We start from the raw sequence: 18,555 nt of genomic DNA, 5'->3' as shown, positions 1-18,555 counted from the left end.
TCATTTGCATGCACAACACTGAAGCTATGCGTACAAAAACCAGTTAAATGCTGTATTGATGATTTACACACATGATTACCTAAGTTGTGTGTGCAATCATGGTAACTGCATGAATAATAATGCTAATTGTGTGTTCAAATTAAGCCTGTGAATGTCTGCAGTTCCATGCCTGCAATGTTTCTGAATCATTCTCTCAACATTTAAGTCATTGCATAACTTAGCCAACCAAAAAGACAGTTAATACAACCAAGAGTTCTGAAGGAACTCAAATATGAACTTGCAGAACTACTAACTGTGGTATATAACTTACCCTTTAAATCAGCTTTTGTACTAGATGACTGGAGGAGAGCTAATATGACACCAATTTTTAAAAAAGCCTCCAGAAACAATTCTGGCAATTACAGGCCAGTAAGCCTAACTTCAGTACCGAGCAAACTGGTTGAAACTCTAGTAAAGAACAGAATTATCAGACACATAGATGAACATGATTTGTTGAAGAGTCAACACGGATTTTGTAAAGAGAAATCAGGCCTTACCCTAATCTATTAGAATTCTTTGAGGGGGTCAACAAACATGTGGATAAGAGTGATCTAGTGGATATAGCGTACTTGGACTTTCAGAAGGTCTTTGACAAGGTTCCCTCACTAAAGGCTCTAAAGCAAAGTAAGCAGTCCTGGAGTCATAAGAGGGAGGGGCCTCTCATGGATCAGTAATTGGAAATAGACAGAAAATAAAGGGTTGGAATAAATGGTAATCTGGTACTATGGTGTTTGACTTGCAATGAGTTTTCTAAGGTGATATGTTCCCTTTTCTATCCAGCACATTGGGTTTGAAAGTAGGGAACTGAACACTCACAAGGCATACAAAAGTCACTTTTACATAGGGATTGTGACACTTTTTTCATAAATCAGTTGTACTGACTTTCAATAAAATATTTGAATCTTCATTGATGTGTTCAAAACAAAGCTCTGGGAGATTAAAAGGGAAAAAAATGTCCCTTTTGACTTTTTATTGCAGTAAAGAAGGCCTCGTACTGCAGTTATAAGACATAAAAGGCTCTTTTTTTTTCTGTGTGCAAGCCTGATGATAGCCAGGGATGAAAGTAAGTCTAGGGAGTTACCGGTACAGAGTTGGGCTGGGGCCAGCTCTGGCCCCTGGAAGAGGCAGGGCCTCGGGAGGAAGGGGCAGGGCTGGGGTGGTCAGAGCCAGCCTTGGCCCACCCTGTACCAGCAAGTGCCTCTTTCCCCCTTCCCGGGGTAACAGTGGCATCCGGGGGCTCTGGCAGTGATTTAAAGGGCTCCGGGCAGTAGCAGCGGCTGGAGCCTTGAGTCCTTTAAATTGTCCCCGGAGCCCCGCCATCGCTTCCCCAGGGCTCCGGCAGCAGGGCTCTGGGGACGGGGCTCCGGCTGCCACTACCGTCCCGCGCCCTTTAAATCATCCCTGGAGCCTGCCAGAGCCCTGGGGAGTGGCGGCAGGGCTCCAGGAACGATTTAAAGGGCCCAGGGCTCGGCTACCGCCCCAGCCCCTTTAAATCTCCGTCCCAACCCCGCCGCTGCTACCCCAGGACTCCGGCAGCGGGGTTCTGGCAGCAATTTAAAGGGCCGGGGGCTCCAGCCACTGTAGGCCCTTTAAATTGCACCTGGGGAAGCCAATCCACCCCGGTATGGCGCACCAGCTCTTGCCGGTACGCCGTACCGGGGTGTACCGGCTTACTTTTACCTCTGATGATAGCATATATTTATAATACCCGTGTCCTGGGGTTCACTCACCACTAACAGTGCCTCCTGCTGGCTGTCCTGGTAATTAGCCCCCCTCTGGCTTGCGCTCTCCCTCTGGTGGTGTCTTTCCCCCATCCTGTCTTGCTCTGTGGCCACACTCACTTTCCACTTCATGGTTGGTCCTCCAACCAGGTCACTAATGTCCTCCCCTTCTGGGGAATTCTAAGTCCTTCCAGACCTGCTGTGTGGCTGGCATCACCAACACCCTTGCCACTTCCTGGTGGTTGGTAGGGGAACCCAGACCCATCCTCTACACTGGGTTCCAGCCTCTGCATTTAATAGGGAGCCAGGGCAGAGAGTGATATACCTGGCTCATGTGTTTGCTGCTATCTTGGTTGCTAAGTAGATGACTTGCTACATATTGCACCAGTTGGCTCTTTTTGAGGCTGTGTGGATTATTTTCTAGATAAAATGTGTTGTAGTAATCAAGCCTGGAAGTCACAAATATTTGGATCGGTAGCCAGCTGGATGTCCAAGAGAATAAGGTGCTGTGCTGGTCATCTGAGACTGGCTATGTAGGTATCCAAAAGCTTTTAGGGAATCCAACAGTATCCTTGAAAAATAGCTTGCAATAGCACCCCAGAGGTTGAGCATGTTTTAAGGACAGGTAACAGAATTCAGTAACCAATAAGGTTCCAAAAGGGCCAAAATAAAACCTATTTTGTTTAAAGTTAATTCTGATGCTTCCCCCATGCCACTGCCACCCATCCCACTCGTGCCAAGGGTTCTGCATGACTTCCCCTTTCTTCCCTATGCTACGGTTCCCTATTCCTGAATCCCTCCTGCCTCCCATACCTCCTTTCCCACCACAATTCTTATTATTGGTTCCTTTCTTTTTCTTCAGGCTATTAATATTTTAAACTCAATTGGGACATGGGCAGGGTTATGATGAAGAGTACTGTTATGCTGGAATGTGTTAATTTCTTCTATCAGTAAGTTCTTTGATCTAAAGATGTAGTTGAAACTGTTGGTTCTGTTAACCAGATGCTAGGAGCTCTGTATGGGGTGCCGTAATGGGGGGTGGGGGCCATGGCCCCATCACTTTTTACCAGTCATAAGGGCCAGTGACAGGGGAGAAGGGGCAGACAGGAGCGAGCGTGGGGGGTTTGGAGGGGAAGAGGCAGTGCAGAAGTGGGGCCTTGGGGAAGGGGCAGTGTGAGGATGGCGGCTTGGGGAGAAGGGGTAGCGTGAGGGCAGGGCTTGGGGAGAAAGGGCTGCCCAAGGGCAGGGCCTCAGGAGGAAGGGGGGGCACAGTTCGGGCGCCAGTGGCCCCAGCCACTTTCAGGGAGCTTTCGCTGTTCCAAGCTCTGTGTGTCCCCTATTTTTTCCTAGTTTTCATCAAAGTTGATAAGACTCTGCCCATTGATGTCTAGAACGTTCCCTGAAATTTTGGAATTGATCAGATGCATCATTCAGAAATTATCACGTTACAGCCAAACAGAGAAATGACATCAAGTTGCATTTAACATGACCAGTTATTGAAACATGAAAATCATGGAGCCCATGATCTCAAAAAATGAAGTTCTAATTAGCCCCCTATCCCTGTGCTCCTGGCACTTTATATGGGTACCAGTCACTCCCCACTTTTGTCTAAATAAGTTAAAACTCTCCGTCAATTTCTTTGACTAAGACCTGGTCTATACTTAAAAGTTAGGTTGACATAGCCATGGAGTTCAGGGGTGTAAATATAGCTAGGTCGGTGGAAGCAGTCTTCCTTCCGCCTACGTACCAGCTCTTGGGGAGATGATTTTCTGCTGCTGTGGGAACACCCCAGTCATCGCTGTAGTCTGTCTACACTATGGGGTTACAGCAGCATAGCTAAGGTGCTGCAACCAATGCCGCTGTAGCACCCATAGTGCAAACATGGCATAGAAAGAGCTCAATTGATTTTTAAATAATCTTCAAGCTTTATAAAGACTCTTACTCCCACTAACTGCAGATGAATAGGCTGTGTCTACCTCAGACGGGAGAGCAAAGAAAGAAAATTCTTCATGGACTATTGGGTATCAGTCATTCAATAGCCAAAATCTTATTCTTTGCAAAATTCCTATGACACAACCATCATCCGTTACAAATGAGTAACTTCTATAACACACCCTTTTGGTTCAGTATCTAAGGATCCACAGGAATTCTGGAACTAGTAACAAAAAAAATTCTTCATCTTCTGATGCCAGCAACTTAAACAAAAACTGTGAGTGAGAGTACACACAGGTTGTCAATTTGATTAACTATCCTAAACCCAATTCTGGCCCTTAAAGACGAACAGAAAAGTAAAAGTCTAGTCATTGGTCTATCTACATACACTACCAGTTAGTTGTGGGATTAAGAGGAAACACCCACCTGAAACTTTTAATGGCTGCTTATTAGTCATGTGGAAAGGTGTGACTTTATGTTCTGTGCGTATCTGGTAAATCATTATATGCTTAATACAAAAAATAAATCAAAGGTCAAAATTAAATATAAAATATACAGACATCTTCTAAAACTCTCTTTCAGAGTAGCCTTTTCATTTTTCTGACCCATCATCTGAAACTCTCTCTCCTCTCCCCCAACTTCCCCTAAGCTACTGAATCATTTCCTCTCTTTAAATCTTGTCTTAGTTCCCTTCCTTTTCACTTTAGCCCTCAGACAGATCTTACTGTAAGGCATTCTGTGATATTTTTGTAAGACAAACACCATATAAAAATTCAGTGTATTATATTGCAATGCTGTTCTTAGAACTGTACTTGTGAACTACTGGAGTCATGGAGTGCTATCAGTTCAGTTAGGGAAATTACTATCCAGCATATACTGATCGCTCCAAAGCAGAGCCACACACTCTGCATTGTTCTGTTTACAAAGGCTGTCTTCCTGTACGCAATGAGCTAATGCCTCGTGTACCTAAGCAATGGAAAAGAAATAAGAGGAAGCTGAACAATAAAAGAGAGAACCCCTGTTTGAATGCAAAAAAGAAAATAATAACAACAACAACAATAACAGTACTTGTTTAAAGAAAGAAGGTGTGATCAGGCAGTTTATGGCCATTACAGTTTCTTGTTATTCTTGAACAATGAGTAATTAATATTACCCCAGCAACACCTCTGCATCACATGGCACACATACCCCACTGGGAACCAGAGTACCTAAAGAAAAGCAATATAATAAAGTGTACTGTGAATTCTACCAATTTTTACATCACTCTGATAAATGTAGAGTCAGATGCTGAGCTACTATTAGATCTATATATTTTATAATTTTTCCCAGTTTTTAAATGATTCACACACATTTTTACTGAAATCAATCTGTGTTTGTGTTTTTAAGGAAAAAACTGAACCAAACATTATACTAGATGGTGGGCAGTGGTGACAAGAAGACTCCCAGAGTGGGTTTGTTACACTTTTTTTTTTTTTTTTTGGTCATTACTGTTGTTGCTGTGCCATCATCTTTTTTTTTTTTTTTTTTTTTTTGCTGTGGGAGGGGAACACAAAGGGAAACTGTCACTGCTGATACTGAATTACTGCACAGACCCCAGCTGTGAGCCAGTAATTGGTTTTTATATCTGTCAAGAAAAGATGGGCACATTTGTATCTCTCAAAGGGCAGGACAGATTGAACCAGTCTGTTCTAAAATCTCAGGGTTTTTTTAAAAAAAAAAAAATAGTACAAATAACATGGAAAAAATGTTGATCCCTCTGCACTGAACAGAGCTAACTGTACCAGGACTAGTTTGGATCATGTAGCCTGTACTATATTGTGAAAGTGATACGTGCAATACTATAAAGTGAAAGTACTGTTATTTGACATTAAATTTAAAGTATAACACAAGTTTATATATAGTAATGACTGTGGGAGGGTAATTTTTCAACTGTCTGAATATGTTCAGATATGTGTCTGCCCCAAGTCTCACTATATTATCGTCTTTTTCCCAATCTGTATTGAGCTCCTGCTTTCTTGTGCAACCTACAGTTACGGTCTTCTGCTGAATCCCATCATCTGAGAAATGTATAAATAAAATGGGCCAAATCTTAATTATTATGCAAAACACCTGCTGGCTTCAGTGAGGATTTTGCCTGAGTAAGGATTACAGAATTCTGAGATGAAATTTCAATGGGAGTTAGGCATCTAAATACCTTTGAGGGTCTGGACCTTAGGCCAGGTCTACACTAACAAGTTAAGTTGACCCAGCTATGTCGCTCAAGAGGTGCAAAAAGTCCACATCCCTGGGTGACATAGTTACACCGACCTAACCCCAGTGTAGACAGCTCTAGCTATCACCTCTAGGAGAGGTGGATTGACTATAGTGACAAGAGAACCCCTCCCGTCACTGAAGTGAGTGGCTACACTAAGCACTGCAGCAGTGCAGCTGCAGTGCTGTAGCTGTGCGGCTGTGGTGGGTTAGGTGTAAACATAGCCTAAGTGACTTAGGCTCATTAGGTTCCTTAGGCACTTCTGAATATTCAACTCTTGGGCAAATATTTTTGGTTTTGTTTTTATTTAAATCAATATTAAGTGTAATCTTTGGGCTCTATGGTGTTAAAGAAAGTTTATATATCCTACTTTGTATTTTCATGCGTGTTTTCCCTGTAGTTTATTAAAATTCAGTCCATATCTGGGGGTTTTAAAGTGGCATTTGGAACAGCAATAACTCCTGATGGGATATGCTTATGCTCAGATACCTGAATGCCTTTGGTTGTTGTCAGACATGAGGCCAAAGACTGAGTGCTACAATTACCCAGAAAAAGCAGATCTGTCAGCCATGTCCGAAGAGTTGGCACCTTTGTTCTGTTGCCCTGGCCCCCAACCACCAAGTCATTGGTCAAGCACCCTGTCTTGTACAAAAAACGTTCTCCAAGGGGTTACAGGTGTGGTGAGTTATTGCTGCTTCAGACATCAGTCTCCGATATCCACGTGGGTATTCACATCTCTGGGGAAGGTAGAAATTTCCATTCCAGATCAGACCAGTGGCTATCCAGTCCTATATCTTTTCTATAAGAGCGATCAAATGTTTCAGAAGAAGGTGGAGGAAATTCCATAATGGAATAACCTGCTGTGATGGAAGGACTGGAAGGGGTTAAGGTGGCCAAGTAGGCCTACTAACTCCACCTGGAGGGAGAGCCAGGGAGCAAGGAATTGATTGCAAGCAGGTTCCGCTGTGCAGGAATAGGTGGGGCCCATAAAGCCAGGAAGCTGGCAATAGCCAGAGACTGCTGCTGGGAAAGGGCAGTCACTCCCTGGGAAGAGAGAGGAGGGTTTGGCTCTGGTACACCCAGGGCAAGGAGGGACACCTGGAGTTGTGGGAGGCAGTACGAGGAAGGAGCAGCGAGGGCTGGGAGAGGAAAGCCCAGAGCTGTTGGGTTGAGGGTCCCTGGACTGGAACCCAGAGTAGAGGGCAGGCCCGGGTTCCCCTACCCGCCACTGGAGAAGTGGCACTGGTGAGTCAGTGAACTGGAAAATTGCCAGAGCCACTGTGGGAGTGACAGGGAATTGAAGGACTGTACCCTGGAAGGGGTGAACGCTGAGTGACCTGGCCGGAGGTCTGAATCATGAAGAGGGCACTGTGGTTCCTGGGCGAGAAGAGCTGCAGATCTGTGAGAGAGATAGTATGATGGTGTGCAATCATGGGAACTGGTGTTGACCTTGAGAGCTAATCCCTAGAGTGACCAGAGGGAGGTGCCAGACTAGCGGTGAGCTCTGCGCTCCATCATACCTGCCCACAGGGAAGTTTTTTCTTTATCACCACCACCCTCATCAGTTAGCGGTTGGTGTATGCTCCAAAATATCTGGGTTTATATGCCTTAACAAATGTTTATGCTATCTAATCCTTTCTCTAAACCAGTGATACTCAGACTTCAGTGGTTCACGAGCCAAATTAGCCATCAACATTACCCAAAAGAGCCACAGTAGTGTGAATTCATTGTTTCGTTTACTATACATATATAATTTTCTGACTGACCAAGTATTCTACAATTTGTTAATAACATACTAAAAGCATTGTGACTGGTTAATAATTAAATCACACACTTGTTTTAATATCATGTGCTGCAAAAAGAGCCACAGGAGACACGTTAAGGAGCCACTTGCGGCTCCCGAGCCTCAGTCTGATTATCCCTGCTTTCACCCTATCTAATGTAACTAGATGCTCTCATCTTAATATTTCCTTTTCTCTTTGTTCCCTTTCAACTTCACTGGAAGCCCCCTAGTTCTTGTATTATGAAAAATGCTGACTAGGAACACAGGATTTATTTTCTCGATACCATTACATATTTTCTCGATACCATTACATAACCTCCATCATGTCCCCTCTTATTCATCTCTTCCATACACAGCCCTAATCCTTTTCAGTGTCTCCATACAGAACTCTCTCTCCAAGCCTCTAATCATTTTATCACCCTCTTTTTTGAGATGGGGTTACCAGAAGTGACTAAAGTATTCCAGGTGAAGGCAGATAGTTGATGTATAGCAGATTATAATATTTTCAGTATGATTTTTCTATCCCATTCCTCATACATCCCATCATTTTGTCTGCTTTTTGACTGCTGCTGTGGGTTGACTGTCCACAGCGATGTCTGGGTCTTCTTCCTGGATGGTTACATTTAAGTTAGAACCTAGTAAGTTGTATGAGCAGTTTAATTTATTCCTTTCAGAATGTATTACATTCCATTTTTCAACAATGAATTTCACTAGCCATTGTGTTGTCCATTCACCTCTCTTGGTTGAGATATTTCAAAGGTTCCTAGATCTTTCTAGTGTTTTGCAGACTAAAAAATATAGTGTCATCTACACATTTTGCCACCTTATTTCACTCCCTTTTCTCAATTATAAATAAATATATTTTATATCAATCCTAATATGGATCCTGGGGATGCCCCACTGATCGCCTTTTGTCATGTTGAAATTGACCATTTATTCCCACTCTTTGCTTTCTCTTAGCCAGTTTTTAATCCATAACATCATTTTCTCTCTCTCCCCAAGACTATTTAATTTCCTTAATAGACTTTTGTAAGTGACTTTATTAAAGGTCTTATTGAAAGACCAAATAAATTGTATCTGATCTTCTTTATCCAGTATTGTGTTAATATACTCAAATAACTGAAGTAGAATGGGAAGGCACATTTCCTTTAGAGAAGGCATGCTTGTTTGTCCCTATCATATTATGTAGGTGCTTTCTTTCTTTACTTATCATTTTCAACCAATGTTCCTGGTATTGAAATACGGCTGACTAGTCTCTAATTCCCAGGATTGCTGTGAGCATCTTTTTTAAAAAATAGGTACAACATAGTGATAATGTTTCAATGCTTCACTTCTGTCCCCACAAAACTGGCAAAACCCAATCCCCCTGAATAAAGAGACTATACAATTATTACTATTTAACTTTGATATTGTGGTACCACCTGAAGGCCACACTGGACTAGGCCCTGTACAAGTATACAGCAAATGACAATCCCCTCCCTAAAAAGCTACTTATTTGAACTGTAAGTGCTTTAGGGGAGAGGCTGTTTTTGTCGCGTGTGCGCAGTGCCTAGCACAATTCGGATGGAGCCTCTAGGCATACTTCAATACAAATCATGACAATGATAATGAAAAGTTTTATCAGGACAGCACCAGATTTTTACATGGTGTCCTGAGAACTTCTTTCAGGATGCCTGAAAATGTCCGAGTTTTCCATTTCCTCAGTCGAAATGTTTTTTAGTTTGGTTATTTTTTAAAATGTATTGCTGTACGGGGTAGGATTTGTTCTCTGTTTACCAGGAACAAACAATCCAATTAAGTAAGGGTTTGGTATGATTAATGGTATTTGGAGCGAGGACAAAAGGCAGAAGAGTGTGGACACTTTCAAAGCCGTTCTTTTGCTCAAAGAGAACGTTAACAACACTTGCTCAGTGTTTCATAATGAAGTCACTCAGAACACTGAGTTACGGGAAAAAATCCTTCATACCGAGAATAAGCACATGTTGATGCTGAGTCAGAAGCTGGTAATGGTAACCCTAGCACACTTTTATTTTATTTTTTAAATGTTCTTCGTTTTTTGTCTGAGTATTTTGTGACCCTAATAAAATGCTGCTATAAGTGAGCCAGCTTTTGATTTTAAAAGTATGGTCACCTTACCCTGGAAAGGCTTCTGCAGAGTTAGGAGAAGGGGAGACTGTTGGAGAGCAAAAGCGTAAGATAACCAGGGCTTTAAAATGCTGCAAAATTTGATGCTGATGGTTAAAAATGACATCACTGAAATGGCGGCATTTCAACTATGGCAACATAAAACAGTTTGCATCAACTTGGCATGTTTGGGATTAAAGTGAACTGCCTCCTAACACTATTCTAGATGATAGGCTCCAAAAGACTCTTAATGACTCTTACTTAGCTAAAATTAAGTTTAAAATAAAAGCTTAAAAATGGAAAACATGTATAGGACCCGGAAGAGCCCAATGGCTAAGGCTAAGATCCAGATGAAATATATCCACATGGGTTGAGCCCCATTTCAGGTAAAACAACATCCTATCTTTTGAGAGAACTGTGCAAAGTACTGGGAACGAGAAGCACCTGAGTTTTAATTCTGATTCTGAGGACTCCTGTGCTGCTTGACAAGTCACCTAAATGTCATGCCTCAGTTTCCCTATCTGAAAACTTACTTACTTCACGGATTGACAACAAATTAAATAGTTAATACTTAGAACATAAGAATGGCTACACTGGGTGTGACATTATCCATATTCTGTAAAAGTTGTGACCATAATAGTATAGACTGTCACACTAGGTCAGACCAATGGTCTATCTAGCGCAGTATCCTGTCTTCCGACTGTAGCCATTGCCAGCTACTTCAAAGGGAATGAACAGGACAATCATCAACTGATTCATTCCCTGTCATCCATTTCTAGCATCTGGCAGTCAGAGGCTTAGGGACCCCCCAGAGCATGGGGCTGCATCCCTGACATCTTGGCTAATAGATCCATCAATGGCTATCTTCCATGAACCTATCTAATTCTTTTTTTAATCCAGTTATAGTTTTGGCCTTCACAACATCCCCTGGCAACTAGTTCCAGAGGTTGACTGTGCATTGTATGAAGTACTTTTATTTTGTTTGTTTTAACCCTGCTGCCTATTAATTTCATTGTGTGACCCCTAGTTCTTGTGTTATGAGAAGGGATAAATAGCACTTTCTTATTCACTTTCTCCACACCATTCATGATTTTATAGACCAGTGGTTTTCAAACTTTTTTCTGGTGACCCAGTTGAAGAAAACTGTTGATGCCCGCAACCCAACAGAGCTGGGGATGAGGGGTTTGGGGTATGGGAGGGGCTCTGGGCTGGGGCAGGAGGTTGGGGTACAGGAGAGGGTCAAGGCTCTGGGCTGGGGGTGCAGGCTCTGCGCTGGGGCTGGGGATGAGGGGTTTGAGGTGCAGGAAGGGGCTCTGGGTTTGGGGGATCTCAGGGCTGGGGCAGGGGATTGGAGCATGGGCTTACCTCAGGCGGCTCCCGGTCAGCAGTGCAGTGGGGGTGCTAAGGCAGGTTTCCTGCCTCTCCTGGTACCGAGGACCATGCTGCACCCCCGAAGCTCCTAGGCAGAGGCACACAAGTGGCTCCGCACGGCTCTCGCCTGCAGGTACCACCCCAACAGGTCCCATTGGCCTGTTCCCGGCCAATGGGAGCGTGGAGCTGGTGCTTGGGGTAGGGGCAGCACTTGGAGCCCCGTGGCCCCCCTGCCTAGGAGCCGGACCTGCTGATGGCCACTTCTGGGGCACAGCGCGGTGTCAGAACAGGTAGGAACTAGCCTGCCTTAGCCGTGCAGCACCGCCAACGAGACTTTTAACGGCTCAGTGGCGGTGCTGACCAGAACTGCCGCCACCCATTGCTTTACGTTCCGCAACCCGGTACTGGGTCGTGACCTGCAGTTTGAAAACCACTGTTATAGACTTCTATCATATCCTCCCTTAGTTGTGTCTTTTCCAAGCTGAATAGTCTCAGTCTTTTTAAAGTAAATTTCATTACAGATTGAAAATGCTACTTTTGAGTTTAGTGTTATCAGTGCCCAGATACTGTACTGCGTTCAAGGATGTCCACTTTTCTATCATTTTTCTAGCCCTTCCTGTGAACATGTAAAGGAGGAAAATGTGGCAATGGTTTGCAAATTCTAATTCCTGTGGGCATGTGGAGAAAACCATATGGGTTAAAATCATCGGATAGAATCATCTTTCTGATAGAAGATTGTCTGGGAAGTTCTTTTATAACTGAAATGAATAGGCATTGTACTGTTGACATTGTGCTTCTCCCTTGAGACTAACTGACCAGTTTATTACAAACTAATGTTCACATTCTTAAATTTTTACAGTCTTAATTTGAAGGGCCTCTTTACTATAAAATCTCAGATGAATTGCATTTTAACTTGCTAATTTTTAAACAAATTTATTTATTGAGAGTATAATTAAATTCCAGACAACCAAAGGGTATATAAAAATACTGCTGCAAATGGGAATTAATAAGCAAATATCACCTTGGCTGTGAAGGTCAACATGTCCCATTCTCTAAACCTACACTTTGTGCTTCGGATCAGAGGAGTTCTTTAATGTAAAAAAGCAATTCCATTCAGCCTCTGATCAGATGGATTTGTCTCACTCTAGATTTGGTATTCAGCAGGCATCCTTGGTAGGTAGGTTGGTAGATGGTGACCCCAATCCTTCATAGCAACTCTGCTCTGTTCTCACTTCTCCCTCTTTCCTCCTGCTGTTGTTCATTGTTCTATAATCTGTCAAAAATTCTGCTTTAACCCATGTTTTGTGAGGAAGTCATGGGGAGAGAGGAAGGGCTTTCTTGTCTTTGCCAAACTCTTCCTGAGGAGTATAACCTGAAATGCGTAGGCAGATCTTGGCACAGATTCATCAACTCACAGTGACTTGCAATGCTGATACTTAATAGTCATCACCAGTAGTTTAGCACTGGCAGCAGCTAAGATTGATAATGTAGCTTGGGTGTTGTGTGTTGGGTTTCTTATATTTGGCAAATTTAGGAGCAAAGTCAATAAATATAAACTAAGGAAAGAGAAAAGAGAGAGAGTCCATCTTTCATTCAAGAAGGATGATTATCAACTTTCATTTGCTTGGGAGAGAAGAAAACTTTTCAAAGGGGAAAATAAAATGAGAGCATGCTGCATAAAGTGGAGTCAGGGTTGGATTGAACAACCTGTGGAGGAAGAGGAGGAGGATGCACAGGACGAAGAATAGGAATTGCCTTTGACTTCCCTTTGGCTCTCATAGCACTGCTCTGTGGTGGTGGTGAGTGACACCCCACATGGGCAGGAGGCTCCCATGGAAAAGTACCCCCCAGCCCACACCTGTGCATAACCAAACCAAGAAGTGTGAGGGGAGGCCCTCATTTTGAGGACACTAGGATCCAAGTAGGGCCTCCCCCACACTGTAGTCTTGGGGAATGGGGGAGAGCAGACAGGAACCAGCCAGCCAAAGCAGGAACTTCTGAACTGGGAAGGGAAGGCGGTAAAATGGGGTTGAACTGGGGCCATCCCTCCCCAATATATTCTCTGGATCCAGAACTGTGCAGGGGGAGATGCCCATCTACTTTGGAAGCACTAGGGCATAGGTGGTGCCTCTCCTACGCACACCTCCATGCGTACCCCCCAACAGTCCCAGGTTATGCGGGACTGTCCTGCTGTGGCTCCCAAAACCCCCTGGCGTGGTTGAAGCAGAACATTTCCCACATTCAGTGGTGCCCACAGCAATACTCACCTTACATGCAGTGTGTAAAATTGGCTGGGGGACAGCTAGGGAGGGCACTGGCTTCAACTGCTCCTGGGAATGCTCAGCTCCTCTGGGCAGCTCAGTGGCTGCAGCGGAGCTCAGGGCTGGAGCGTGATACTGCCTGACTGGAAGGCAGGGGATGAGCATGGCACAGACCCAGCAGGAAAGGCACTGGGGCCAGCCACTGCAGCTTTGATGATTCTGCAGGGATTGGCAGACACACTGCGGCCTGGGATCTCCCCAGCTCCCCCAGTGCTGGGCTCGGCAGCCACTATGCTCAGGAACTGCTCTGCTGGCCGTGGGAAACTCCATGCAGCTATGTGTAATGTTGAGAGTTATGCCCATGTGGCCCTGAGGGCAAAACCACAGGGAGGAACCAGCCGAAGACTCCAGCCAGTAGCAGCAGCTGCGGGAGCAGCCAAAGCAGAGACCTTTGGATATATTCAGAGAACTTTCTCGTTCTGACTGGACTTTCTCTGCCCTGTGCTGATTGGCTGTGTTCCAACCCTCCTCCTCCTCCCTCAGTCTCTTCACCTCCGCTTCCCTTCACACCTGTCCCCTTACCCTCGCCTCCTTGTCCTGTCCGTCTCACCCCCTTTCCCTTCCTTTCCATTTAGCGTATCCTCTCCTAACTAACCCCCCCCCCCATTTAAAAACAGTGGAGCTAACATGACATTTGCTGCCATCCCACAGTTCACTCTGCAGGTGGTCTACCCTTTCCCTACCCAGTGTCTGCCTGAGCTATTTAGATTGAAAGCACTTTGAAGCAGGGAGCATCCACTAGTCTGTGTTTGTTCACCACCCAGCACAATGGGGCCCAATTCTTGGTTGGTCCTTAGCCATTATTCTAATAAACATGATTATTATTAAGAATAACAAATGAGTGATACTCTCCATTGGGCTCCCCTTAGAGAATAATGAGCTACTCCCACAAAACAATTCCCCACAATGTGTGATAAACCCCATGTACTGTGTGCTCACACTTGCCTCCAGGAGGGGTAAAGGGCTGGGGGGCTGATTCATTAGGTCACCCATTTAAACAAAAACATACCCACTTTTTCTCTTGTGAGAAACATCACTTCTATTAAGTGCTGCTGCAGGAAATCAGAGCCAGTGCTAAGCATAAGCAGATTAAGCAATTGCTTAGGGCCCTGAGCAGCTCAAAGGGGTCCCCTATTTGCTTTTTATTGTGTTGTGTGGGAGGGACCCAAAATATTCCTGCTTGGGGGCCCGCAATGGGCTACCACAGCCTTTGCTGGAAATGTTTATACTGTGGTTCTGAAAAATCTCTGTAACCAATGGATAGTATGGCACCTTGTTCACCCTGAATAATGTGAAGTGGTAGGGATTTAAAATGCACATCTGGATTTTAAGGGTGTTTCTCCCCTGGGAAGTGTTTGCAAATATCCACCATTTGGTGCAAGTCCAACATTTTCTCTTTTTGTGAGCCCCAGGGATAAGCTGTCTCTGGCAGCATGCAGAAAGGAGTGAGCTCATCTGCAGCAGGGAGAGCATCCCAACATTTCTTTCAGTTTGATGGCAAAATGTGAACAAGGGGCTCTCCCCTCAAACTGTGCCCTCCAGCACCTCAGACTGGAGGAAGAATGGGGGGGGGCGAGTAATGCTCTGCGCTTGACTGCCCCCTAGAAGTGGAAGGAGAATGGGGAGAAACAACCTTGGGTTGGGCCCTTTCCCTCCCTGGGCTGGGCTGCTGTGGGGTTGGCTGCAGTAGGAGGAGACCAGGATATTCCTGAATGAACAGCTCAGGCCCCCTGCCACTTGTCAGTGTCACTTCAGGCTGCAGCCAGTTTCTATAGCGACGGCACTGATCCAGGTCTCCAGAGTAGTAACAAAGCCTGTTCCCTGCTCTCAGACACTTGCTGCTGCTGAGGCTGAGGGAGGAGGAGGGAACCGTCTCCTGAAGAAACCCTGCCTGCAGCACTAAAAACAGGTACAGAGAGGCACCCAGTTCTATCTGCAGCCACCTCTCCTTTCACTGCATCCCCATCCCCTGCACAGGGGGCTGACTATGTCTCTGGGTGGCATTGTGGGGTTGGGGCTCCCAAAGCATCAATGGGATTTAATGACTTGCTGACAGTTTATTACTGCACCAGTGTCTCCCCTTGAAGGAGCAAGCAGCAGCCCTGCCTGAAGCAGCTCATTCACCAAAGAGCCTGATGCAAAGCCCCCTGCACACCCCTGCCCTCTCTCAGGATTATTTGGGAAGGAGGTGAGGAAATGGGTGTGATGGAGGGAGTGATGGGGCTGAACTCTGCCTGGCTTTGCCACTGTGGAGAAAAACACATGAAAGAATAAAAGGAAGAAGGGAAAGGAAAGATTAATACACACAAATATTGATATAGTGAGAGAAGAGCACGAGCAGATACGTAGATACTGTGGTAAAAGGCAAAAGAAGGAAAGTTGAGATTTCTGTCAAATCTCTTATTTTTGTTTTTGTTTTTCTGAAGTTCACTAGAAACTCAGTGCTAGTGATGAAGACTCCTCTGAAAGGAAGAGGGACAAAAGACTTAGAGAGAAACAGACAGTTTTATGACTTTGCCTCAAGTGTGGGAGGAATAAAAATGGTTCAGTTTAATTGTGCAACTCCAGGGTTCACGGTGCTTGTTGAGGTCACTTTCTTCTGTTAGTCTGACAGGTTGACTTACTGTCCTGGCAACAACTTGAAAGATAAGCTTACAGAAAAATGATACTTCCAGGTTTCATTCCATTTTAGTTCCCTGATCTGCAACTGGTGAGCTTGGCTTTTCATTTCCAGTGGGAATGATATCTATATATTTAAAATAACATGCATGTTCATCAATGAAGTTCATATTTTGTTGCAAATGAAAAGAAAATGTTTTCCCTTGGGAGTTCTGTGTTATATCTCGTTCTGTTCTGATTCTTGTTTTTAGGAAACGACTGGGTCTGATGATTTTGAAATGTATTGCCTGAGAAAAACAAGAAATGCTGAAGCATTGGGTTTAGGATTAATGAATCAAGAAATTGCTGCACACTGATGGGAGTAAACATACAATAAGTTACTGTTTGGTTTTATGTAAAATGTGTTTGTTGCTCTCAAATTCAACCTTCACTAGAAAGTGGGGGGGGAGGGGTTGTGTGTGTTTGTTTTGTTTTGTTTGTTTGTTTTTAAACTCTGTCAGAAATGTGGTTAACTGTGGCAACCAAGGGTAGTCTGGATTGAGTTGCTAGGAGGGTTGGAATAGTAGGAAGGTGAATTTGCTTTTAATGCCAAACAGGATCAATAGGAAGGTCATTGACAAGGCAGTCTGTAGAAGTTTGCAATACAGTTAAATGCCTGTATTGTATTTGTACTGGGCTCATAAATAGAATTATTTTTCGGCATTGCTACTTATTTGCTTTGCAAGTAAATGTATTTAATAGAAGTTGAAAGAGCTTTCTGAATGAAAACAACTCCCAGTGATGACAGATAGGACCGGATCCTGCAAGGTCAGTCTAAATAATTAGCTAGTAGTGTTCTATTGTGGGAAGTGGAATGAAATTATAGCAGTACATGTGTGCAGCCTGTCAGGTACTCGAAACGTGTGTGGTCTTTGATGTAAACAGGAAAAGATGGGAGATTGTATATAAAAGAACCATGTACAGAGGTAGATTTGGCAGTAGAGATGATGATTGTCAATTAAGGATTGGAACTTGAAGTGGTATGGGGTATTCTGAGTATAATCACAGTGTCAAGATTTAAGACACAGGAAATAATGTAATATTCATCTTTCAGGATTTCAGTACCCTCATTAGCTAATTGTAGCCTAGGCGCTGATGAGTCTATGAGGTGAATATAGAAATTGTTACTCTTAAATGAAATAATTAACCCACCAATTTCACTTCACTGAGAGAGACTTGAGAATATTGAGCTAGGAAATATAAAGAAATGGTGACATGAAAGCTCAACTTTCTTTAGCAGCTGTGAGCAAAAGCAGCAGAAGCTTTGTATAAAGCTGAAATTGTCTTCTTTTGTAAGAAACAAATTACCTGATATTTAAAATTAATACATATTAAACTATCTTAAGTAATTCTAAGGTGTATATCACTGTAGTATCTCTCATTTAAACCTTGCATGAAAAGACCTCGGAAGTATTGAGTAAAAAAACCCTAAAGTCCCAGTAGACTGGTTTACATAGTCTATGTGCAAAGGTTTACTCAATATTTAAAAAAAAAAAGTGTTTGCCTTTTTTGCCAAAGTGTCATAACAGTTGCTTTGTTGAAAGTCATATCCTTCTAAATGCCCTCTGTTTGCATGTAACACCAAGGAGCAAATCTGAATTTATTAAATGCATAGGAATAGCAACCTGAGGTAAGTTAGCACAATGGGAAATGGCATTTCTAGACCTTCCTCCAGGCTATGTGAAATTGAATGCATCTGTCAGGTAGTAAAAGGTCAATTGTGTACATTAATGACAAGGGGACTTCTGCTCCCTTTGTTTGCATGGCACCAGGTGAGAAAAACATTGGAACTTAACACAAATCCTACCTTAAACCCCCAAGTGAAAGCCCAAAATCTCTTACTGGTTATGCTATCAAATTACATTACAGAAATGGTTCCATGTAGAATATCTGCAAACTCCCAAAATGGGAGTGGTGTTTGATGAAATGTGAGAGGAGACAGAAGAGAAAAGCCAAAGTACCACACTGGTACCCTGAAAGAACAAGGTAATTTACCACAGAGAATATGGCTGTATCATAACCTTCTACGTAAAGAGGTGCAGAAGAAGTTTAGACCACATCAGGACTGTGCAGAGTAAGCCATTTCATATCTTCCTGAGGTCCCTCATTCCACATAATATCTCAGGAAGCAGGGGACAGGGCCCAAGAAGTCATATAGGAAGCCATTACAAGGAACTGCTAGTAGTGATACAGGGTCACCATAGGCACTGGTACACACCAGCAGCAGTTTCATACATACAGAGAGATACACAGCACTGGCACCCTGGAGACTGTGACTTCAGCCCTCCCAGCATTGTTGCTATGGAGTGCTGTGGGATCTAACTGTACAAGGTTCAGGAAATTCTCGTGTGGTCT

General features: G+C 43.8%; 1 protein-coding gene across 4 annotated transcripts in view; it reads left to right on the top strand.

Annotated features, from left to right (window-relative positions):
- RNF182 (ring finger protein 182) overlaps positions 1-18,555 on the top strand; it is a 60,269-nt gene that overhangs the window by 13,205 nt on the left and 28,509 nt on the right. Inside the window, exon 1 of one of the 4 annotated variants that reach the window (XM_084620317.1) lies at positions 15,332-15,451. The exons of 1 other annotated variant lie outside the window; for it this stretch is intronic. The gene's annotated coding sequence lies outside the window, so the exon portion shown is untranslated. Of the gene's footprint in view, positions 1-15,331; positions 15,452-15,679; positions 15,731-16,156; positions 16,253-18,555 lie in introns of those variants that run through there. 2 more of the 4 variants (XM_084620321.1, XM_084620318.1) reach the window with 2 other exon arrangements.

The sequence above is a fragment of the Lepidochelys olivacea genome (genome assembly GCF_965140295.1).
Source record: "Lepidochelys olivacea isolate rLepOli2 genome assembly, chromosome: 2".
Classification (NCBI taxonomy): domain Eukaryota; kingdom Metazoa; phylum Chordata; order Testudines; family Cheloniidae; genus Lepidochelys; species Lepidochelys olivacea.
The sequence above is the reverse complement of the archived record's forward strand: the minus strand, read 5'-3'. Positions and strand labels throughout refer to the sequence as shown.